The 12,574-nt window shown below is 40.5% G+C and overlaps 1 protein-coding gene and 1 non-coding gene across 2 annotated transcripts in view; one reads left to right on the top strand and one right to left on the bottom strand.

Annotated features, from left to right (window-relative positions):
- Positions 1–12,574, top strand: part of TRAPPC3L (trafficking protein particle complex subunit 3L) — a 35,528-nt gene that overhangs the window by 12,291 nt on the left and 10,663 nt on the right. The window lies entirely within an intron of this gene.
- LOC138396120 (U6 spliceosomal RNA) lies at positions 8,369–8,475 on the bottom strand. Its single transcript, XR_011235600.1, has one exon. It is a non-coding gene; the product is annotated as a U6 spliceosomal RNA (small nuclear RNA).

Raw genomic sequence — 12,574 nt, 5'->3', positions numbered from 1 at the left:
TCTTTTACTGTGGTGGCCTTGTGTTTGACCCTGTCCCCCCCTGCTCACCCACACTGGAATTATCCTGGCTTCTCAGCCCAGCTCTGGCAGGCTGGTGGCAAGGAGCTAGGGCAAGGGAAGCCACATTCTTTTCTTGCCAGGGTGGTGTCAAATTCCTGCAACTGAAGACACAAAAGAGACTGAAGAGCACAATTTTCAGTGTGCAAACTTGTCTTCTGAAATAAAGACTTTCTGTTAAATACTGTGAAATTTATTATATATAGCCACTGCCTCTTTTTTCTACAAAATTTTTTCAACTCCTACAACCAAATCTATGTTCTCTCTTTCTCAGTCCCTCCCCTGATGATGAAATCTACTGTCTGTATTTTAGTACTCTTACAAATGCTATTAAATAAGCATTTCTTCCTGTGGCCAAGAACCCCAGAATATGGCTGGCCAATAACTTGTACTCTCTTCCCTGTAAGTCTAAGGAAGTGATACGCAAGGCACGATGGCAGAGTGGCCTTGAAGCACTCAGACAGTGAAAGGTATAACCAAGCTTGGGCTTAGACTTAAAGTCTGTGCGAGAGTCTCATAGGCTGTAAATCAACCAGGTCCGCTTCCTGAGATGTCTGTAGGTCTCACTGTGCCAAAGGGGAACAGCGAGTTTGCACTGCGTGAGGCAGGAGATGCAGTGCTGAGATAAGTAAGCAAAAATGACAGACTAACTTGGAAAAGATAAGAAAACGCATGAGTTATCTTACTTAAAACATCTTATTATAAAAATAGAGCAGCATAAGGCTGTATTTTGGTTTGATGTTTTATTAGTCTGTGAAATCTAGTTTTATTGTGTTTTGTGCCTGTTGGTCTTCCAAGAATTTGCTGTGACCAGCTTCTTTTATATATATTTCTATTGTCCATCTAACTAGAGCAAAGGTGTTTCAGAAAGAATGGAAATAATACAGTTTCCCCCAAATTAGGGTAATGCACGTAAACGTCTTTTTCTTCTCTCTGCCTCAGCGCTTCTGGTGCCACACAGCTTCTGCTGCCTCACGGCTTCTGCTTACTCCCTTTTCTCTTGTAAATTTGAGATTTTATTGTATTGCCAGTAAATCTTTCATTTCCGGGCAATTTCATTTCAGGTCACGTCTGTAAGCTTTTCAAAGGGAGAAATCATTTCCACCACTCTTAGGTTTGGCCGCCGTGCCATACTAAACCTGCACGTTGTAGACATTCATTAAATATTGTTGAAGTGAACATAGAAAATATTTGAAGAACTTTTCACACAGGTACACACTGTTGTTCCTCCTATTCTGTCCAGAAGAGACCAGTGATCCACATTGGTCTCCAAATTAAAGACTCCTACCTACCCCTTCTCTACCCTAACTCCCAGCACATGTGGAAGAAGCTCTCTTGGGTTAAGCAATATTCCATACAGTGCAAATCCAGCTCTAAAAGTATCTGGTTGTTCACAATAAAATCCAAATAACAAATCTAAAATAACAAGATTTGAACTGCAATAGGGCCCTGAACAGGAAAATAGCTGATTCTTATTAAATAATAGATGTCAACCCAAGTGAATGACTGAGGCAGAAATCTCAATCCGTGGAGGTTTACTAAGGCGAGATTCTGAGGAGGAGTCTGGGAAAAACATGAATGGCAGGCAAGCTGTGGCTGTTTTTCTGAAGAGGAAGTTGGAACCTTCACCATCTTAGAGGCATACAGACAGAAGGAAAGGGGGGTGCTGATGAGACAAAGTGGTTACATTCTTGTGAGGCCCAAGAAATCTACTTTTTACATAAAATAAGGGGAATGTTACAAGAGAAAAAGGGAGTGAAGGAAGCATCAGTTATGGAGATGTCCTTGGGTAGGTGGAAGAATGTCTGATTCTGTCTTGTCTCCAGTTCTGTTATCTGTAAGATAAACTTATAATTCATTATTATTGTGGAACTGGATAGGTTTAATTTTAGCTACTAAACACAGGTACAATTTGCATGTCCCTGCTTACGGGAGGTCAGCAAGGAATCTCCTCAATGAATGATCTGGGGGCCAGTTCTTCACAGGTGCCTGAGGATTTTTACCTTCTCTTTTGCATAAGGAGTTGAGTGGTAGCCTGAGATTTTGAGTTTCTTTTTACATAGACAATGAACTCAACTTGATAATTTTATTGTAATATTCATTTCCGCCATTATCTACTTATATGAGTATAGAAAGTTTCAGAAGAGGGAGATTAATTCTGCTATTCTGAGGTCAATTGTGATTTCAGAGGCAAACATTAAATAGGTAATCAAATCATTACACATTACATTTCACATTAGTAAGAAAAATGTTTCAAATGTATCCTAAAATTAATCATGGAGCCAAATTGTGTTAGGGGGACTCCTTTAGGTTGCCAGCATTTGGTTTATGCCAGGTCATTGGGGTTTATTGTAAGGATGTTTTGGGACACAATAATCAGGCCTCATAAAAGAACAAAAACTGGAAAATCCTTCCAATTTCAGTGTATCTTTTCATCTCAGCAGCAAGCCTCTGTGGTTCCCTACCTCAGTCCCCTGACATTTGGGTGACTTTACTTTCCCTGATTATTTTGTCCTTGCACCTACCTACTAATATCTTTGTATTCTTTTTCTTTTCTCTACCTCAGTGCTTCTGGTACCTCATAGTTTCTGCTGCCTCATAACTTCTGCTTACTCTTTTTTCTCTGGGTATCTTTTGTTTTCTGCCCAATAAATGGCCCAAGCTGTGACTTTGTCTGTGTCTCATATTCAAAGTCCCCAAAAGACAGTGTCTAACCTGCCCAATCACTGGCCCTGTGTTGGGCAGAATGTTCATGCTGAGTCACTTCCAGGGCCCTAGCCCAACTAAGGACTGACCCAGACTGTCAAAGGCCCACCATAGTCCATGAATTGTGGCCAGAATGGCAGAGTAATGAGACACAGAGCACAGCAATCTTGGCCCCTCAAGAAGGGGATCTGGGTATGGAAAACATTCTGAGATTTCCCTAAATTGTGCAAAGTAATTGGCAAACACTGTGTTTTTCCTGTCTAGGAAGTTAGTAACAGTAATATGTATGACTTACTTCACCTATGAACCTTCTGCTCCACTTTATTCATCTCACTGATGCTGGTGTTTGTCTTTGAGAGCTTCAGGAGAATACTAGTGTCGCAGGCTCCATTTAGTATACTAACTATAAAGTACTGAAATAGAAAAAACTCTCTTTGTTATGCATTTGCAGATAATAATTAAGTAAGCAAAACTTTCAAAAACAAAATGCTTCCCCACTTGGAAACAGTCCAAGTGAAACCACATTGTTAGTTCAAAGTAAGTATTTTAGTCTATTACTGTTCTGAGAAATGGGGCAGACATTTCTCAGAACAGTATTCTTAGAGAAATGCTTTGGTAGAAGGGAGATAACCACATTCTCCTGAGAAAAATGATGTTGTGCTACAATAGATAGTATTAGGTTTTCTTTTAAAATTCTTACAAAGGAACCAATAGTAAAAGTTTGCTCTGGTCCTCTAATCCCACAGGATTTTTTCTTTTGTTACTCTTTTTTTATGCTTTTTTCAGTCCTTTCTCTTGGCATTCTGTGGTTTTTCAAAGAGTGTTACCAGAGATAACATGATTTTTAAAGCAAATAGGAAAACAGCCCAGATGAAATGAACTAGAATCAGGCCATTCAAGTCAGAGACATCAGCATATCTTAGGTAGTTTTTCCCTTTCTCTAAAACAAGTTCCTTATGCTTCTGTATTTTACTTACCCTCCTTTTTTTTCTGGTTATATTTGGTTTCCTTCATTTTCTAAATAATATGCATTTTGAAACCAAATACTTTCCGTAAAAGTCACCATATTTTACTCAGGAGGCTGAGACGAAAGAATCACTTGAGCCCTAAAGTTTGAGGCTACAGTGAGCTATGATTGTACCACTGCACCTAGGTGACAGAGCAAGAACCTGTCTCTAAAGAAAAGTCATTATATTTCACAATTCTGGGTATAAGCCTACATGTAACACACCCAATATGATGCACAACACTTGAATTATGTTGCCATGATAATGCTGCGCAGAAAATGAAGAAGCTTTTTTTCCTGTTCTTTGAATGTTCTTCCATTTGCCAGAATGAAAATTTAACTTTCAGTCTTAGAGTTGTTTTCCAATCCTCACACACACCCCCCTCATACACACACGTGAATTCTCCTACACGAAGCTTACTTTAAGGGATAGGCTCAGAAATGTAGCCCAAAGGATATAAAACAGAAGAAGACCCGAAACTTCCTTATTTCCATGCAATCTCTGTCCTTCACTTGGTTAAAATCTCTCACCGATGTTGTGGAACAGCAGTCCCCACAACCTTTTTGGCACCAGGGACAGGTTTCATGGAAGATAATTTTTCCATGGTGGAGGAGGGGGATGCAGAGCTCAGGGGGTGCAGAGCTCAGGCAGCCCGGTCCTAACGGGCCACGGAGCAGTACTGGTCCGCAGCTTGGGGGTTGGCAGAGCGCAGTTGTGGAGGACTGATCTTTGCTCATGATCCTCTCAAAAGGTGACTCATTCATGCTGCTTTCACCTCATCAGGGCTGGGGACTCCCCACGCAGATACTAAAAGCAGATACAAATAAAGGACAACTTTCACTCGGCTCTACTCCAGCATCTCAGGGCCTTAGCAACCCGACAGGAAATCCCTAACAGTGCAGGGTGGGAAGGGGGAGGGTGCAGGGTGGCGACCTCTTATTTCACCTCCATCAGTTGTGACTCTGTTAGTTACAAAGATGCTCCTGAAATATTTGACTATCTTGCCACTGTCTTATCCTAGAATAATTTGTAAATGGATGTTTGAGAAGTTATCCATTATTGTATGTACCTCTCACTCCCAGCCAAAAGATTGAAGTTATGAAACTGAGGTATCTGAATGGTACGGAGTCCTCAGAGTTTAGGTGGGATTTGCAAGCCAGGCATTCCTTACCTGCATGGAGATGAAGGGGTGGGGAAAAGCCAAGCTAGAGGCTCAGTTATTAATCCGAAGAGTCAAGACTTGAGGCAGATAAGAATAGGGAACACACAGGTAGAGCAGAACAATAGGAACAGAATTTGGGTTACAGATCAATGAAAACAAAAGCAATAGTCGAGCTGTGATTGGAGGGGAACAGTGTCCTCAGGGAACTCTGACTTCATTATGCTATCATTACCACAAATTATTACCCTCAATGGGCTTTGGAAGCCATGACACATCCAGGCCCGAACAAATAAAATAAAAATCTCCACCCTCCCACAGATGGGAGGGGATAACATTCTCTTTGGCGAGGGCAAACAAAAATACAAGAAAGAGGAAAGAAAAAGGGAACCCAAAGAGACCCCAAGGGCACTGTCTGCTTGGACCTGTGCCCACTCTGACCCCTTCAGAGTGTACTACCCCCTGCTTGCTTTGAGGAGTAGGTTTACTAAGTAAAACTTTCTGCATATGCTTTTCTGCTTTGGTTTCAATTCTTTTTACTGAACCCAAGGACAGAGAAAAATCACATGCCGTTAACAGACAGTTGTGCAAAAAGCAGGTTCATAACCAGTGGGATGGGTTTGAAACTGGGGGACCGGGTCCGAGAGAGCAGTTCTCAGCACGGTGCAGACAGGGGAGGAACCAAGGGCGAAAGCACCATGTATGCATCATTCTCAATTCTAGAATTAACTGCTTCCTTTCATTCTTCAACTCAAAAAAAGGAGGATAATCAGTTTAAGCCTAAATGCAAAGTCTTTCTTTGCCATTGCTGTTTTTCAAAGGTTAATTCAAAACCCAGTAGTAGGAGCCAGTCGAATTATTTTCCTGTTCTCTACTTTTTCTAACAAATGATATTAGAATAAGTGGGAGCCCTTGGTAAACAGGAATTGAATTCCATGGAAGTCACAGCCCAACACAACACAGCATTCCAGAGAAGGCTCGCATCACAGCAAACTGAATGTCAGGCCATTTTACTATTTTGGAGCGTTTTTGAAAGAAGAAGGGAATGGAAATAAATTCAAAGGAAAGAAAAATTATTTGGGATCATAAAATTCTCAATATTTAAACAAGATGAATATTAACAGCAAAGGTAACTCATAAATTATTTTGAGAATTCTTACCATTTGGACCAGAAGTATGGCAGATGGATTATTAAGAAACTTATTTAAACAAACATAATCACTTAGGCTTGTTTCTTCCCACTGAGTACTCAAGAACTGCTTTATGTAAAACACCCACACACTTGATCTATTCTGGCTCATACCTCTGGGAAGGGTGAAAGAGGAAAAGTGTAGGAAATCTTTTATGGAAAAGCATGTGTGTATAGCCACAAAGTCTGTAGATTTTGAGACTGATTGGATCAAACCCGAACGACCACGTCATCTGTTTAAGGCAGCATTCCAATGCAAAGGCAAGGCACCCTGCAGGGCGCTTAGCCCTAAACTTTTATTACCACTACATTTGCATAACATTATTTTTCTTTAGTCTCAGAGAAGAATCCATTAAGGCTTGATTCTTCAGAAATTCTGCAAGACACTAAACTAACTAACTTAGCGCTGCCTCTCAACTTACTTATGAATGTCCATCTTCCTTTTCTGTTGATGATCAAGACTTACAGGAAATCTGGCTTCATCTAGGCGTCTTGTCTCCTCGGTATTATTACCAAAGATGCCCCAGAGGAGAAGTTTTGAATCTTCCAGATATCCCAGCTCATAAATATCCAGGCTGCTCTGACTTAGCATTGGAGATTCTTGGATTTTATTTCTATTGCTTAACTTATTCAGATGAAACTCGTGAGAAACTGACTTAGGAAACTGATAGAGGCAAAATTTTACCTCTATCCTCTTAGAGTTTTGGTTTTGTTTTTTTTTAAGCTGGGCCCAAGAAATAAATTGACATAAGACAGATCAACAGGAAAAAAGCATAAAATTTTACTTAATAGAAGTTTTACATAGCATGGAAATTTTTATAAGGAAACAGAGCCCCAAAGAGTTGAAAACATACATACTTGCAAAGAATAGTAAAATGTGAAAAAGCAACTAAATTATTTAGGGAGGCTATAAGATAAACGTTATTTTAATAAATTCTGTACAGAATTCTCTCAACCTCAACTGCCTGTCCTTGATGATAAGAACGTTGCTTTCCTTCCAGTATAGGAAAGATGTCTTTCACATGGGAATTTTATCTTCTGCTTTCAAGAAAGAGTGTGAAAGTCAGAGTGATCTTTTTGTAGCTGCTGTTTTTCAGTTGCCTTTAATTCAAAATATGCCAGAGTGGCATATTTGAGGGTGCCATATTCTTAATTCCTTCAAAACGAACCTAAGTGTGTCGATTGAAAATCACAATAGCTTTGGGAACATTTCATTTATTTAACTATTTACAATGAAATTCCTTGCCAGAAGATGAAAAACATGGAGTAAACACTCTGGGAAATAAAACCCTAAAGCAAGATCTATTTGGTCCTAAGGATTCAGAGACACATTGGCAAGGCCAACCCAATTCTGGGTTCCCCCTGCTTGGTGTGATTTTTATTAGTAGTTCATGTCAGAAATAAGATTTGGTCCAGACTTACCCTGACCTCTCAGTGATAGGGCAATGATTATCAATCCTAGCTACTTGTTTGTATCACCGGGAGCTTTCAAAAAATTCCTGATGCTCAGGGCTTACTTTTGACCAATTAAATCATAGTCTCTGGGAATAAGATGCAGGCATCAGAACTTTAAAAATGCTCCCCGTGTGATACTACTGGGCACCCACTGTTTAGAACAAGGTTTTCAAACTGTGTTCCGTGGAGTTCTAGGGTGATAACTGTAGAAGTAAGGCTGCTACTCCTCCAGACCCTCCCTCCAGATTCTTCCAGAGCTACCTCTCATTTTATCTCTTCTAAGTTTTTCAAATAAAGTGTCACTTGAAAAAAAAAATGGGGGAAAACACTAGAGAGATTTGATAAAGGCTGGACAGTTGTGATTGAAACAAAGCCTACCCACCAGTTAGTCAGGATGACTAACTTGTTGGGATGACAGACTGCTTTGGAAGAAGTAGGAAGAGAAGCTGTGTTTTTGAGGACTTTTGCTCCAAGGAAGATGGAAATTGATCAAACACCAGTTTGTAATCCTATATTTCTATACTTCATGCATAGAGTCAGTGAAACCCACTCATAGTTAGCCAACTGTTTAAGGAAGCAAGGCTTTTAAAACACTGATTACCATCCCTGATGTTTCCTCCATGACACAAAACCCCTGGGAGAAATCATCTTGTTCTATGGAAACCATTAGCAATCATTACTGCAGAAGCACATCCCTTTCTTTTAAAATCTAGGAATAGGATATTGTTACAATGCAACTGGTCACCATTTTATAGGTTATGTACTCTGCCAAAGGATGTATATATTAATATTTTTGAGTTACTGTTCTTTTTTTTTTTTATAAAAATATTCCTTGCGCAGGGGCCATGCTAATCTTCTCTGTATCGTTCCAATTTTAGTATATGTGCTGCCGAAGCGAGCACTTGAGTTACTGTTCTTAAGCAAAGTTACTCAATATCATGAGTTCTTACTTTACTTACTTGAATGATCCAGTGAATGTAGCTAGGTAAATTAATTCATTTTCCCCATTTTAATCTTATTTTCCATTACAACTGAAAACTGGTAAAGATTTTTGTCTAGCATTGATGTGGCTGTAGGTTCAGAAAATTTGAAGTTATAAAAATATAGCTGGTCAGACAGCTATACCCACTCATATATCCCTAAATATCTGAAAGATATCTTGTGACAGCTGATTGTTTGCAAAAGGATACAAATAAGGTCTGCATGTTGCATCTGGTTAATATGTCTCTTATGTCTCTTTTAGTCTCTTTCTTTTATGCCATTCATCTATGAAAAAACTGAGTTACCTATAAAATAGAATGTCTTATAATCTAGATTTATCTAATTGTGTTTTTATGGTGTTAACTGCCTTTTTTTCTGTTTTTTCTATTTCCTATAGTTATGTCTAAATACTTGATTGGGTTTTTTTTTTTTTTTAGGAGACAATATTTTACAGGTGGTATTGTGTACTTACTCTTGCTTTTCATCACAAGACACATAATATATGGTTGCCATTTTTAGGGATTTTAGAGATGCTAATGTAGATGAGTGGCTTCAAGTTGCACAGGTCTTGATCCTGTCTTACTTCCACCTAATAGTTTACAATTCATTATTTGTTGTCTAGATCCATTATGTTATTAGGGATTGCAAAATGTTTATCTTCTAATTCTGAAAAGCTCTCCAAACAATAAAAGACAAGACTTGCTGACAGATGCATTTGATTCTCTTCAGCTTCAGAGGAAATCAGAAGTTTAAAAAGAGAGTCAGTCTGGGCTTGGGTTGGCTCTAGTCCAGGGCTCTCTTCTATATGCCTCCATTCTAGAACTAAGAGAGATTGTTATGGGTGTGATTGTTTCGGTGCCCTCCCCAGATATCCAATTTCAGGGTGCTCATCCCCCAGTTGCTGCAGGGCAACCTCCTCTGGAGGATGACCCTTGGGACACAGGAGGCTCCTTCCCTAGAGTTTTCTGGGAAATGTCCTCTCCTGCCCTGGAACAACTCACACACACACAGCTGATGTCCCAGAGCCCCCTTTGGGATCAGGCCAAGGTTGACATTCTAGAACTCCTATGGGTCAAGATAGGGGAGGCAGGTGTCCCAGAGCTCCCTGTGGGATTGATTGGGCTAAGACCTCACTTGCAACTATATTCTGTCTTGTGTCTATCCTGCTAATATAATAGGTTTCTCCTGAGAGTATTCGCTTTTAACAAATCATTTACACACAGCTTCCTCTATCAGGCTCTGCTTCTAGGGAGTCCAAACTAAGAAAGCTAAGTGTCCGTACCTCTAAAGTCTCCCCTATCAAAACTGGCTCACCCCATTCCCTCTGGACATCCAGGAACAGACACCAATTTGCTCTCCCTGTCTTCACCCATCCACTCCAAGGCTGTTCATAGATAAGGTTTCCTGGACTTGTTTTACTCCTGAGCAAAGGACTGTTCTAAAGGAATTTAGGATCAGGAGTTGGGATGAGAACCTGTTGGAATGAACATTTGTCTTTGCTCATTTTTATCTCCCTCCATCCTGACACCTCTGCCCCCAGTATCAGTATCCCTAATCCCTGTCCTGGCCCTGATACACACACACACACACACACACACACACACACACACACTACTGACCCTGCACCTCTAAGTTCCCAAGGGTATTGTACGTATGAAGGAAAAACAGTTTTCCCATTTATGTTCACACTTAATACTGAATGTTCCTGGCCACCAAGCATGTGGGTTTTCACCCACACTGACCAATTCTCCAACACCTGCTGGGTGTCCCACAATTCAATTCATTTCTGAGACCAACCTGACTTAAATGCAGACCACCCAAGAGGTTAAGAGCTCAGTCCCACAAGACCTTCCCTAACTTCAGATGCCATGCCAGTTGCAAGCAGTAGGTCCCCAAGTAACCCACATCTTCTGTCCAACTCGGCTACAATCAGACCTTCCCATGATCCCCTTCTCGGGTTCAATCATTTGCCAGAGCAGCTCACAAACTCAAGGAAGCACTTTATTTACTATTACTAGTTTATTATAAAGGGATACAACTCAGGACTAGCCACATGAAAGAGATACATAGAACAAGCTTTGGGGGAAAGGGCACACAACTTCCATGCCCTCTCTGAGCATGCCACCCTCCATGTGTTGAACAACCCAGAACCTCGCTGAATCCTGTCCTTTTGGGGTTTTATGGAGGCTTCATTACTTAGGCACGATTGATTAAATCATTAGTCATTGATAATCAACTCAACCTTCAGCCCCTCTTCCCTTCCCCTGGTCTGGAAGATGGGGCTGAAAGTCCAACCCTCTAATCTCGGGGCTGGATTCCCTGGCAACTAGCCCCCATCCTGAGGCCATCAGGAGCCCCCAGCTGTCAGTCCTCTTGTTAGCATACAAAACGACACAGCACTTTGGAGATTTCAAGAGTTTTAGGAGCTCTGCTCCGGGAATGGGAATCAAGACCAAAGATATATTTCTGTTACAAATAACAGCATCACAGATGTGTTCTGAGTCTTACATAGGACTCTCCCCTCAGTTTGTCATCATGTTTCATGGTAATAAGGAGCTAATATTCAGCTTTCTCAAGCTAGGGAACATGGATGTCCAGTGATGTAAGGTGTAAGCCACAGCACAAAACATGGTTCTCATTCCTTAAGCACAATTCCCTCAGAGATTTAAGGGGAATTTATATATGTATAATATAAACTACCATGGATATGTATCATGGTAGAATGCAAAATTTACATTATTCCTGATAAATGTAAAACTGCAAAACAGTTTTATACTTGTACTGCTTTAGACAGTGTCCCCCAGACCTTTAGTCAGGGCCAATGTACCCTACTATGGTCCGAATGTTTTACTCCGCCCCTCCCCCCCCAATTCATATGTTAAAATCCTACCCCTCAAGGTGATGGCATTAATAGGTGGGGTTTTTGAAAGGTAATTAGATCAGAAAGGTGGAAACTTCAGGAATGGAATTAGTGTCATTATAAAATATGTCCGAGGGAGCTTATTTGCACTTTCCACCTCGTGAGGACACAGTGAGAGGTCAGCAGTCTGCAACCTGGAAGAAGGCTTTCACCAGAACCTGACCATGTTTGCACCCTGATCTCAACCTACCCAGCCTCCAGAACTGTGGGAAATACATTTCTATTCTCTGTAAGCCCCCAAACTGTAATATTTTCTTATAGTAACCCAAACAGACCAAGACATGCCCACAGTGTAGTAGGCACCGGGCTTAGGGCCCATAATGCTTGTAGGGCCCCGCAGAAGAGTTTTTAATTTCTTTTAAATCAGAAGGAAATAAATAAATGTTTAGGTCGAAGAAAGTATTTTAACATATAATATTAATATATTCATTGTTATATCGATGCAGTCATAAATATGTACATGTGTATATATATTTATTTTTTATTACTATTTTGAATGTAGAAAGTGGTCCACAAAGACAAAAGTGCCCAGGGCCCACAAAAGTCATGACGCAGCCATGCCTCCAGAAAAGTTTTCAGCATACACTGAAAATGTGTGAAAAACTGAGTTTTAGTCATCATATTCTTTCATTTTGAGAACTGAAGTCTTCCAATACGGAGGGAATGAATTTCAAAGCATAGAATATCATATATCCTTGAAAGACAGTAGGATAGATTTACAGGGCAAAGACTCCTGCTGACCACACAGCAGATACGTCATGCAGGTTAATCTATGCTAAGAGTAACCTGCTTACTCACAAGCCACTGCTTCTGCCCCCAGATTCCGTGACCAATATAGACAGAGACTGGCAGACCCGTTTTCATGAGTCTTTCTGCTGAACGACAAAATCTCAGAACCTGGAGTGGCCTTTGAGCCTACGGAGCCCAACTCTCCCCCGATGCAAAAGCACCTTCGTCACCACGCAGTTATCAGTTTGAGCACATCCTGACACTGCACCTGAGAGCTTCAAAGCAGCTTCCTTTGTGTTACTGTCTTGTAAAAACAAAACAAAACAAAACAAAACCCTTAAATGTAAGAAAATACAGATACACGGGTCGCT

This window comes from Eulemur rufifrons, chromosome 15 (genome assembly GCF_041146395.1).
Source record: "Eulemur rufifrons isolate Redbay chromosome 15, OSU_ERuf_1, whole genome shotgun sequence".
NCBI classification, from domain to species: domain Eukaryota; kingdom Metazoa; phylum Chordata; class Mammalia; order Primates; family Lemuridae; genus Eulemur; species Eulemur rufifrons.
This window is presented reverse-complemented; position numbering and strand designations above follow the sequence as displayed.